Source organism: Cebidichthys violaceus, unplaced genomic scaffold (genome assembly GCF_023349555.1).
Source record: "Cebidichthys violaceus isolate CVI_PGR_0920_01 unplaced genomic scaffold, fCebVio1.0.p SCAF_134, whole genome shotgun sequence".
NCBI classification, from domain to species: Eukaryota; Metazoa; Chordata; class Actinopteri; order Perciformes; family Stichaeidae; genus Cebidichthys; species Cebidichthys violaceus.
The window spans coordinates 139159-152216 of record NW_027176301.1 but is presented as its reverse complement, the minus strand read 5'-3'; the positions used below and the strand labels follow the sequence as shown (position 1 = coordinate 152216).

Here is a 13058-nt window from a genome sequence, read left to right as displayed (position 1 = left end):
TTTTAGAGAGAGAGAAACAACATTAAACACAAACTGAGTTCCTTGTGGAGTATATTTAGTGTGTTTACAGGCACGGATGTTTGCCTGTTTGTGTATAATAATCTCTGGGTAACGTGTCTGTGTGCGTTTAAGCTGTCTTACCCCATGAGGCCCCGAGAGACATGTAGGCTGCGCTGGTCTTATTTGAAGTGGCACTCTCTCCATCGTTACACTAACTCACTCCAGCAAATGCTGTCCAAATACATGCAGAGACAAGCCTGTACAACATCCAACCTCACGGCCCGGATCTCACTTCTTTCTCTTATTTCTGGCTTCGGCTGACAGCTCTAGATGTAAATTGATTACTTGGCCCCAGTCGAATTAATGTGGAACAACTGGCGAATATATTAAACAATTCTCTTGAAGAGAGCAGAAAGAAAAAAAAAAAAGAGCCTCATGAATTCTTTAGCTTTCCTGTGGATATATCTAATAAAGGTGTCACCAGCTGTAGAGCAAATACAAATACCACTGAGTAAAAGAGAAAATATAGTGTAATTTAAAAAAAATGAAATAAAAAACAGAATTTTAAAATGCAATATCCCTCTACTATATATAGTTTATTAACTTAAAACACATGTTTGGGTTGAAGACGGTGTGATGAATAAAGAATGGCGACAAAGCAACTGCAAATCTCAGTTGAGTGCAGTTCTGGTTTTGACTCTGTACCGGGTTGTGTGTGTGTGTGTGTGTGTGTGTGTGTGTGTGTGTGTGTGTGGAGGAGGTCGGGGGGGGGGGGGGGGGCATTAGTTGACTCTACCAGCGTTTTATGACTACACAGACAGAAGCCATTACACAGTTGAGCAGTACAGCAGAGGGAGATGGAGAGAGGATTTAGCTTTACACCAAGACATAAATTATGCACTTAGTCCATCCCGACATGGAGCTGTGTATCTTGTTAATGTCTTGCACAGGCAAAGCAAGTTTCGTCCAACATGTCCTCCCGCTACTCGGCGCTACACGTCAAGAGAGAGCGAGGGATAGAAAGAAGAGAAAGGAAGAGAAGCTTCTGGCATCACCGGCGATAGAAAACAAACACTGACATCCCAGAGCGAGGCAGCTAAAAGTCCCCCCCTCCGTCCCGCCCCCCCTCCCTTTCGGCCTGAGTGAGCGTTTTTTACAAGCATCATATTCGGTCATGAGCGCAAATAGAACGAGGGGTACCGTCTGTGTGGATTTGAGATGGATCAGGGGGTTATCATGGATGGTGACCAATCAAAAGCACAAGTGCTGTAAGTGGCCACTCGTTTAGTTTTTCAAGCATTATACCCTGTGATTTTAAGGACAATTCACATATGAAGAGGCCCGTGAAGGACCCAAGAGAGGCTTCTGTGTGCAGGCGCGCGTCTAGAAGTCCAGGTGTCTCTGCAGTGTACGTGAAAAAGAGACTGAGTGTCAAACGCTGAGTCGGGCTCCGGGCTAGTTTTACTATCTGGTGTTTACAGAGCGCCTGATCAGGGGGATCACGATTACACAGGAACTGCTTAAGACAGCTGCTTTACTCGGCGTTATCAAAACACCCGCGCTCGCCATACACTGACACCCCGACAACACGCACACACACAACAAGTGGCGAATGGAAATCTACACCGCTCCCGGTATTTATGAGCACTTTCAGCAGCAACAGGTGACTAACCAGGGTCCTGGTAGCTTTCATTGACAACATTTCTTCAGAGATTATTGGCATCGTGTCTGAAAAGCAAATTATTTTTCAGTCTCTCTGAAGTTTCCTGTAACAGTTCAACCTTTAGGCCCGAGTAGTATTCCACATGGCGAAGCCCATCAGTAAGATATACTTAGCTGGATATATAACGATGCAAGAGATCGACCGGAATAGATGCTGTAAGTTTTGATTTATAGTCCAGCATCTTATTTCACCCGTTGATAGCGCCACTGCAACACTAGATGCTTGGTTCATAAGTGCGTTTGCATTCCTTCATTAGTTTTGTTACGTTGGGTAAACTCTGTTTTGCTTCGTCTCATTGCTGAAGAGGAGACCGCTATCATGCAATCACTTTGTTTACGTTCTTTCATTCACCGTGCAAATGGCTCTGCTAGATGTGCGTTATTGAAAGCAGCATAACCTTAACTTCACTACCAACAATCTCTTCTAGCTCGTGGAAAGGAGAACGCACATATGCTCAATCAGATCATCGCGGTTCTTGCGGTCTCCAGGTGTAATGACCGAATCCGTCTGTCTAGTTGTGTTTTTTAGGAGGCGCACATCGCGTACGGCGTACTGTAAGCACCGTAGCTCTGCCGTCACCTCTTAAGTCACAACTATAAACCCAGCTCCAGTACATCTGGGTTAAAGCAAGCCATGAAAAATTATGTTTCAAAGAAAGAATCCCGGTGTACTCTGGTTTCTAAAGATGTGTAATCATTCTTTGGCAGCATTGTCTTGGCTCTATGCCTCATTAATTTGCTGATGTACTTAAGCAGCCCTCTTTTAAAATTGTGTCGTACTAATTGCCAAAATGTACCAATACAATAAAAAAAAAAAAAAGAAACATTTTCGACAGCGTTATCAACTAACGAGTGAATCGAGCGTGACTCTTCTGGTCTGATCTGGATCAGGACGAAAGGAAAATGTGCTCAAACCGTCGGAGAGAAGCCGCTATAAACTACATCACTGGGGTTTCAGGTTGTCCCAGCAACTATCTTCACCACAACACAACCTAATCCTTAACACCTGGAAAGAGAGCGGCCAAACTGTTTATTAATGTCGAGCGAGTGATCGACAGCGTCAGGGAGGGCCGGTGTGAGATGAAGGAACGGGCCAGTTGTTGATGATCCTCATGTGAAAATGGTTCTGTAACTGAAAACCACTTGTTACCCTGCCACGCTATTCCAGAACAGTCTACCCCGCGAGGCCAGGGGAGCAGCTGGTGAACCACACAGAAATACTCCATCTCAGGTTTAGCTCCAGTTCAATGTTTTTTTGTTGTTTTTTTTCGTATGGCAACAATCATTCCATTCATTTATTCACTCATTGATTGATTTGCTGATGGATGAATGAATAGTTGGAATACTGAGCCAGTACCTGCCTTCTCTTCCACCTGCACAGAGAGATGATTGTGTTCTCCCCCTCATTAACGGTGCCACAGCTTTTTTTTTTTTTTTTTTTTTTTGTTGGGTGTTTGTGTTCATACGAACAGCCAACAGTGACGAGCAGGAGCCAAGGCCACAAAAAACACTTAACCGCTTCACCATGTTCCAGATAATTACCATGACAACATCCACGGCTTGAGAGGAGAAACGGGACAGAAATGTTTGCGCTGTTCCAGAAACTGTATCAAATGAGGCAGCGTGTTCTCATGGGATGCGAGCCATTAGCGTGGTCGATACCTGTTTAATGAGGAACAATTGTAACAATTAGGCATTAATGGCTACATCACACTTATCTGCCCTGATGCCTACGTTGAGTAAATTGTGAGTGGGCTTCACCTACTGATTCGTGTCAGAGTTGATCCTCTTCAAAGCCGCCATTGAAAACAAGCAGCGGTGAATCAGTATGCGCGTCAGGACTCGTACGCTGTCGACATGAGAGACGCGTGTACGTCCTTGTCTACACATGCCGCTGTAACTTTGATTGTGCGCTGCTGTTAGTGGTAAAACACGTCGTCACTTCAGCAATCACTCCTGAAATGAGAGACGTGTTTGTCTACTTATCCTCTGCAGTAGAAATCCTCGTCAACCACACTATGCCATGTTGAATAATTTAAGGCATATATATATATGCAGCAAGCGGTTATTTACAGTGAGCAAGGCTGGCTCAATCACTGCAAAGGGCATTTGTGCTGTATGTTATTCGCACACATTGTGTTAATGCTATTCTTAAAAAAAGGGTTCAAAGGCCTACAGTTAGTGCTTAAACTAGAAGAAAATAAGAAAAAATGCCGCTCCCTCTTATGTATCTGGAAGATAATGAGCTGTCCCTAGGTCAGTTTGTACAAACAGCGCTTCCCTTTTTGTTTTTAACACAAAACCAATCAGCACACTGGGAGCAAATGCCACACTGCTGCACTAGAGCGATGGAAGTGGCGCTGAGAGAGCATCTTGATGCAGCATCTATTTCCTCCTGTTATTACGGCTGTATTGCCACAGGGCCAGATGTCCTATTCAGCTGAGATGAAGAGATACTAAGAATAAACCCAATATCCTCCGTGCTTCCTAATATTACAGCATTTGAAATCATGCAGCATGGCTCACATCATGTGATGATCGATGGCAGCAGCAGCAGCAGCTCTTGTCTTCAATAACAGCCAGAAATTGACCTCATCCATGACACGTTATGCAGATCAGTGAAAGTCAATACCACCTCCATGGCCATCATGATCAGGCAATGCGCATGTTATATAGACACAGATAGACAACAGCTGTTTTCACAAGTCGTAGCCTAACTCCTCGTCAGGAGCAAAGTGAAAACTAAGTTACATAAGATGACGCATCTGGAACCTCTGAGATCAGATTTGCCTTGTGTAGATTTGTGAGTGGTTACAGACAGGAAGTTCTTATCACTGTAGGCACATACTGCGTCATCGTTGCTTTGTCCCAAATGACATTTCAGGGTTGTTGTTGTTGTTTGTTTCCATGCTAGCTAACTGATAGAATTAAATAAAAAGAGAGAAACGGCCAGGCTTTGACATCACAGCTGTTTGCTGGCACTCTGGGGTCATGGAGCCATTAAATTCTCTGGTTGGAGGTTGTTGTTTCTTTTTTTCCTGCCACTCCCTATGTGGAGGCTTTACATCACAGACATTATAAATGTCAGAGCAGCGAACATGAACACACTACCACTGGCTACATGCGGTATATGGAGGAGCTGACAATGTGTACACATCATGCTCACAGACTTACACCTGGAGCTCTCTCCACAGCCTATCTGGTTTAAATCTAACGCAGACCGGACTAGCCTTTGTCCTTCAAATAACCTAACCACGCACTCTCCATTATGGCTGGAGGCCATAAAACCCAGAGGGATCGTAGTTCAGGACATAAAGCACCTCGGGTCCAGCGCAATTCCCTTAACTGAACTTTTCCAGCGTAACTCTGATTACCAGGGTATGTCAAAAAGCCATTAGGGTCAAGTAGCCATTCTACACACTGAGCTTTTCTCATTCTGTCTAGTTTGCAATGTCAGTCACTCTGCTTTTTACGGAAGTTGAAGAAGGGGAAATGTTGGTAAACTGGATTGTTCCTTTGTATTATGACATAACGTGTAGCACAAAGCAGGGCGAGCTTAACGGCAAGCTTTTATAATGTGGGGTAGGGAAACTAATCAACAAAGAGAGCAGCAGTGGTTTTCCTATGACCTTTGCTGCTCTGCCGGCCTGCAGTTTCACTATCCACAGGGGATTGTGGGTAAAGCAGCTAGAGATGATGGGAGTTGTCTGTCAGGATAGAGGCATTCTGAGAAGGAAGAGGAAGAGACAGATATAGACAAAAGAGAAAGATGAGGAGACCTGTAGGAGGTAAACAGATCGGGCCAGATTGCTGTATAATGGGAAAAGCAGTCATTCAGTTAATGCAAATTACACTTAATATACATAATATGAATCTAAAAGTATCATCGCTCCATTTACTGCACTAATACCCTATTCAGATTTAAAGAGGCTGTTATTCAAACAGATTCAAAAAGGTCACGTCTCTTACAAACAAATGACCTTTGGCTGTAAAAGAGGGCTAAATATAGCACATGTAACCTCAACGACCAAATTCCTTTTCCTGACAAGTCGTAGAATGCGCTTCTTTATCCCTCCACCTGTCACACCCCGGCACCCCAGCGGTCACCATAACCACGAGATAAGGCAAGCAATCAACTGGGAGCAATCAACACCGCGTCACTCCATCCATCATCATTCTCGTCATCGTCGGCATGCCTTCTCCGTGCCCTGCCCCCTGACCTGGGCCATAAACAGGTGAAATGACACTCTGTGAACATGGCACTTTAAGGTGGAGAGCATGATGACAGCTTAGCGACCAATTAATTCTTCAAATAAAACCTGCTTCTGCAACACTACAACTGACTACAACTTACTTTGACAACTGAAGTGGATGTTGGACCGTTGGCACCCACAGAGTTTTACAACAGGCCAGAGGGAATGTGTGAGCTGATGAGATTGCTGCAATTATTCTTCTGATCTTGGGATTAGTGTTAATGTATAGAGAGACAAGAACAGACATAGTCTATGTGGTGCTGATGTTCAAAGGGGGGGGAAATCAAAGCTTTTTGCAGACAAAAGTATTTTTTGTTCAAGATTTTTAATTAATTTTTCTTCTTTTTCTCCTTTAGTCACGATTTTGGAATTATCCCCCTGCACTGCAGTCGTTGTCCCATTGTTAGACCAGGGTGAGATGTTGACTGCTATGTGTTGTAATTGTGTTTGATAGGGTGCTGGAATCTAATCTGTGAATTTAACCTCTACTGCTGTGTCATCTGAGCCTTTAAGAGAACAAAAATATATACAAACGCATCTTTTCTTAGCTCGTCAGAAAGACAGAAATCTAAAACCAATGACTTTGTGCATGACAGCCACTCGGGTTTCATGTACAGCCGGAATTGTATGTCTCATCTTCTTCCTCCGTTGCTATATGTCGTCTCCATGAGAGACACAGAAATAGAGAGAAGACGGATTTGATCAGGTCTTCATCTGAATCCGTGATCTCTCACACACAGTATGTATTTTTCACTGTCGACAGCAGAGGGTTGGAAAGATATGTGCAAGTTTCAGCTCTGAACACCAGAGACTAGATTCACTAGCTGCAATAAAAACAAATACTTCCTCCGAAGCCTTGAAATATGTTTTCAATTTGTCAAATAAAGAACAGAAAACACTCAAAAAAAAACAAAACATGGCATTATATATGAGAAAGATTTTTTCTGTTTTATATAATATTCAAATGTGGCTTTCCAGAAATAGCTTCTTGTAAACTCAATCCAGTTTTGCTCTCAAACATGAATAATTCATTCTACATTTCACAGGTGAGAATGAGCTCATCCACATACTCCTACAGTGCTGCATCTGAGGCGACAAAAAAAATGCCAGAAAATAACTCACCATATATGGTCACATACTTCCACAACATCAAACGCACACGCTCGTTCTCCCGCATGTGTTACATCACGTGTGTGACACACACAGAGAGAGGGGGCAGCTCCGTGCCGATCCCCCCCCCCACTTTTAGACATGCATGCTGTGTGTTACCATACTTAGAATATACATGGGCTAGCCTACAGCCTACATTATGACCTAGATGAGAGAAAAGGGGGGCGGCGAGGAGACTTAAACACTTTTCTCTGTCTGCTGTCTCAGTGGAAGTGTAAGGCCCCTCCTTCTCCGACACACTTTGCTTCACACACGCGTTAATCCTACCTCCCCTGCCGCCAGCACTGCGACCACCTCGCCAGCCACACCAGGCTCAGGTAGAGAGCGTGCTCTGTAAAGTCAATTGCCCAACACATGAGCCTGCGAAAGGCAGGGCTTCATGGGAAATTGCCTGCTGTACATCCAGGCCGTTATGAAATGGGCCGACCGATGCAGGTTTCTGGGCCGAGAGGATGAGAATTGTCATCTCATGTTAAAGGCGCAGTCCGCTGGAATAACTTTGCAAGGTTGAATCGACCGGTTTGAGTGGACTGAGTTACCGGGCTGGTCTAAACTAATCTGGGCCGGGTTGTTCTGGGTCTGTTTGTTGACTGTGCCCTGCTCAGCCCTGTCAGTCTGTACCCAGAGGGCCTGTTATTTTGGGAGCTCAGCTGAGAAGAGATGACAACATCATAGACTGCTTAAGCTGCTTACATTTCCTCAAGCACTCCCATTGCACCCTGGGATGGACACCCTTGTGATGCTACTGCCACCGTTGCTCTACCGTGCACCGATCGCCATGTTTACAGGGCATTGTGTTGCATGTGCACACGTACCAAATTCAAATCAACACGGGCACACGCATGATTAGAAAACCACTTCCCGTTTGGGAAACAGTCATGAGGAGGGATGTCTCAGGGAAGCAGGTGACTGTACCTGATGAATGTGTGCGGATCAAGTAGAGCGCAAAACATGAGGACAAGTCAGCGAAGCTTGAAGATGAGAGAATCCCAGAAGGCAATAGAGAGGGGTGAGATGAGGGTAACACAAAAGTGAGTTGATGGAGGAATGAGTGTGTGTGTGTGTGTGTGTGTGTGTGTGTGTGTGTGTGTGTGTGTGTAGGGGAGGTTACAGGTAATAGACACAAGTCTCTGATGAATAGAGGCTCTTTTCCACAAGCACATAGGCAGCGAGCAGATATCCAGTGTTTAAATGGAGTGACTATCTGATCAAATAGCTTTTTGAGTTTCTCCTCATGCATTATTTTGATGTTCAAATTTTTACTACACTTGCATTTTCATCCCTCTGCAGTTATTATGCAACCAGCCCCCCAGATACAAACGGCATAGACGGGCCACAGTAAAAACGCTGGCCCGGGATGTCACAAGCTCGTTGGCCAGCGGAGCGACATCCAAGTTTTACACATGAAATCTAAGTGTCGCTGAGGAGGATAACTAAAAAAGGGAGCACTGTGTTAGTGCTGTAGTTTGGATTGATGAAAAAGAAGTTAGTAGTGTGAGCAGAAAGGAAAGGTGAGTTTTCTGAGTGTTACAGCAGAGAGGTGGGTTTGTTACAGAAGCACTGACAGAAAAAAATCTTTGGACAGGGTAACATAAGTGATGATTATGTCTCTGTCACTGGAATAAGCCAGCAGTCCCTGAAGGTAGCTACTCATTTGCCAGCACACTTGCTCTAGTTCTGCACTGCTAGGTAGCTAAGTGCTATGCTGTGTAACCTCCAGTCACCCGGTTAAATAACAGTTGTTGGTTTTTTTTTAAACTTGCCCGGCTACACCAGGGTTACATTTGAGGAAGGGTCAGACAGCGAGATCAGTCGCAGGTTATCCGTGCAGACAGTCATCAGCATTCAGACGGCTGCTGGCTCAGACAGCATCCTACAGCACTGGAAGGGGGGGGGGGAGAGACGGAGAGAAAGCGGGAGGAGAGCGAGAGAGGCACAGAGAGACCCTGCAGCCAGGAGGAGTCGCATGAAGTAACCTTGCAAGGCCTCACGCCACACAAACCCTGCACAGCACATACATACATGAGCTGTCGCAATGCTCACAAATGAAGATAATCAGACAGCTGTGTCCAGTGAGTGGGAGCTAATCTCCATTTCTGCATTTCATCATGTAGGGAAAAAAAACCGCTACCTGGCTTAAAAGCTTAACAGAACAAGTCACTTTGAGTGTCCAGGAACTATCTTATATTTCGCACTGACACAATATTTGGATATGGAATCTCAGAATTCACAGATGTGATGAATATTTGAAATGCTGTTGTCGTGTTTTGATGGGAGTTACTATTCATTTGTAGTAATCTGAAAGGCGATGCTGTGCCGTGAATAACAATGAGCGTGTGTAGATTATTCTGTGCGTGACCTCCTTCGCACTAGAACATTCACGCTTGAACACATGAATGCATCGACATGCTAATGTCCATTTGTATACCCGCCAACACATGTGCATGACACACACACACACACACACACACACACACACAGTCTTCACATTCTATTATCATGGATTCTATCCCTTACTACTTTAACCTCTCTCTCCTTCCACTTCTTTCATCTTTAACATCCCCATCTATGGTACACAACGATTGCAAGGACCCAATTATCAAGTTATATGCTGTACAAACTGATAGAGATGGAAGGGAACTAGCTGAGATTCTGCAAAATACACCGAGCACGTTGTCGTGTTTGGTTGAGGAAATGCCGACCTCATAGAATATGGTTCATAGGTGCTGGTGTGAGACTTGATAGATTTGAGTATAAAACTGACTCCATGGTCGACCTTACAGTTAAGTTGAATCCATAATAGCTGTGAAACAGTAAAACCATTGAATATGGCTTCATACAGTTTGGCCCATCACAAAGAAACTGCAGCTATAATCAGCTTGAATTCACTTCATTAGATTTAGAAATAGAAAGTTGACAGAACGATATCCTCTTAAACCATCACAGCACCATAATCCACTCTTCCATTGTCCATCTGCGTGTTCAGTATGTTCCAGCTATTGTTTTTGCCAAAATATGAGTAAATACACTGCTTTAGTGTCACTTTATGGGCCTCCTCAAGCCACGCCAGTATTTAGCCATATTTTTGGCAAAACCTATGAGTCTTTGCAGCATACTGAGCATGCAGATGGACAGTGAAGTAGATAGTGCTGCATGAGTGGAACGAGAGGTTTGATGAACATTGTGAAAGGCAATTCAACATTGAATTCTCAAGCTTATATGACACGAGTGTGGAGAATCAGCATCTGACATCTTAACTGTATAATTCCAATGAATGAGACTGTAACAGCGGAGCTTAATTTCTCCTTAAACTTCCGTGTCTGTGTTGTCTATAACTTCCACGGGAACCTTCAGAGCACCCACACAACTGCCTGTTAACAAGCCCAAAACTGGCACGACTCGGCGGCGTGAATGACAGCCTCGCCCCTGGCAATTACAAAATCTGCCACCATCGGGTCATTTTTCTTTCATTTTTCTGCTTTCATCACCCCTTCAATCAGCGGGCAGGGTGCCGTGACACAACTGCTCATTAGTAAGCAGCAGTGGGCAAGCAGAGATCGCTTTGCGAAGACAAACAACTTAATTAGCGGCGGCACGGCTTTAATAAGTCCAGCTCAAAATAGTTTGGAATAGCGGGTGAGAAGCATAACATTACCGGCACTATAATTATGTCTGGGTAAGATTTGGATTTCACATTTAAAGGGGAGGGCTCAATTATTGTGGTGGAGGTTTACTGTAGCTTTTACTGTTTTCATGTTTTTCTCCTGGATGCGGTGTCAACAAGCCCACGAATGATGCAACTGTTTGTATTGTAATAACGGGATGTTCACGAGCTTTTAATGATACGGCTTTCTTCTATTGAGCATTTGTACACAGACAAAAAACCCATAAGTCACTTCCTCGAGCAATTTACATTGTAAATCTGAGTGACTAAGAAGAAGCACCTGCAATATCAACCCATATCCTCTGCTGAGATTTGGTGAGTGTGAGTGTGTGTGTGTGTGTGTGTGTGTGTGTGTGTGTAGTTTTGTGTGTAGTTTTGTGTGCCTTCACGCTTAGACTGTTAGGAGCAAAGAGAGAAAAAGCGCAGTGCTTCCTGTACAATCGCAGCTCTTTATCTGTCTCAGAATCTGCTACAAAGTAGAGCAAACAGAGAGATGATTGAAGAGAAACACTTCTACTTGCACCCTTACACACCTGCAGACACATGCAAATATATACATATACATATATATATATGTATATATACACCCGCCAGGGTTTTTCAGTTTCATTCAGAGCAGAATGAGCGGAGCTGGAGCAGTTGTCGTCAACTCTACCGTGAGCTGTGTTAACCGTTTCTCATCATTCCACTGGCTCTGACTTTGAGATAACCAGGGCCAGATTCACGCAGAGTTATAGTGGCTTATTATGCAATCAGGGACTGGGACTGCTTCCTGAGATGCGTATGTTCACTGGGGTGACTTTGTCTGAGAACAGCAAACTCAGAATGGAAGTTACAAAGTAGTTATGCTTCATGAAGATCCAAATTAAGATTCCAACACGTTTAAGGACACAGCTCAGCTGCACATGAGAAACAGATATTTGGGCATTTATTGCTCTTCCAATTGTAGTGAAATGAATGCAATGAGAGCACGATATTTATAAGCCTCAGAGGTTTTCAAAGGGTGAGATTAAGGAGACATGGGGCAAAGATGGTGCATGAGGTGAAAGGGACAGGTGCAAGTTGTTCTAAAAACAACAGGAAGTTGTATAGTTTATCCCGCTGGCTTTCAGCACAGTCAGCATTTATAGGCAGCAGTAGTGGCTTTGACACACAGCTCGTGAAGCCAATTATGGTACTTTAAAACCCTCAGCGTCTGCTACACTCATCTCTGAAGTTCGTTGCAGACACAGGATTTATAAATCTGCTTAGAATTCATAGAAATAAAGACGGCTCCTAATAACTGCAGATTTGGCCTGAGAATCCTCACATTTATAAGTTTTCTTCTGCATCAAAGTATTCCAGTGACGGTTGTCTGTATGGATGAGTACATTGCAAAAAGGAACTACAAAAAAGCTAATTCTGCGTAGGGCTGGGCCATGTGGAGAAATATTCCAATATTCTTGACCAAATACCTCAATATCGATATTGCAACGATGTTGTTGGGTTGACAATTGGTGCTTCACATTAATATTTATGAAATTCGATTTTTGATAACCATCACTAACGTGGATGCAATGACTAAGAGGGTATAATAGAGCAAATAATAGAGCTGGAGAATAATAACTAGTACCCTAATCAAGAGCAGCTCATACTGAGGACGCTTTTAAGTAAAAAAAATAGGGTTTCATAGGCTTACATTTGCTTGTAGAGTAACGTGGAGCCATTAAGTTTAATGGAAGAACCTGCTGAGCCAGTAGCCTGTCGCAGAGATTAGCGTGTTGCTGTAGATTTCAACACGGGTCAGGTCACTTTCAGCAGCAGGGTTACTGGTTAGCGCAGAGTAGGCAGCTTGGTTAGCCTGCTGGATATGTCCTCGGATACTTCCAAGTGTGTGTGTGTGTGTGTGTGTGTGTGTGTGTGTGTGTGCGTGTGTGTATGGGTGGGTGGGTATTACTGTGATGCTACGGCCAAGACAGGATGGAGACCAAGAGCCAAAGACAAGAGACTGGTGGAGCAACTCGCAATGAGACTGAGCAGCCATCTGTCCCTCAGAGCTTTACGCCCACCCACACAAACCCTACACACACACACACACACACACACACACACACACACACACACACACACACACACACACATATACGTGTTTGTAACACATCTAGCTTATGGAGCCTGTGCATTTGTAGAGCATGTGTTAGCATTAAGCTTCAACACTTCCTTAATCTCCAGAATTTGTCGCTGCTCGAGGTCCTAACATTAGTCGTCAA

General features: G+C 44.1%; 1 protein-coding gene across 2 annotated transcripts in view; it reads right to left on the bottom strand.

Annotated features, from left to right (window-relative positions):
* Nucleotides 1–13058, bottom strand: part of fgf13a (fibroblast growth factor 13a) — a 68621-nt gene that overhangs the window by 53736 nt on the left and 1827 nt on the right. The gene's annotated exons all lie outside the window — the stretch shown is intronic.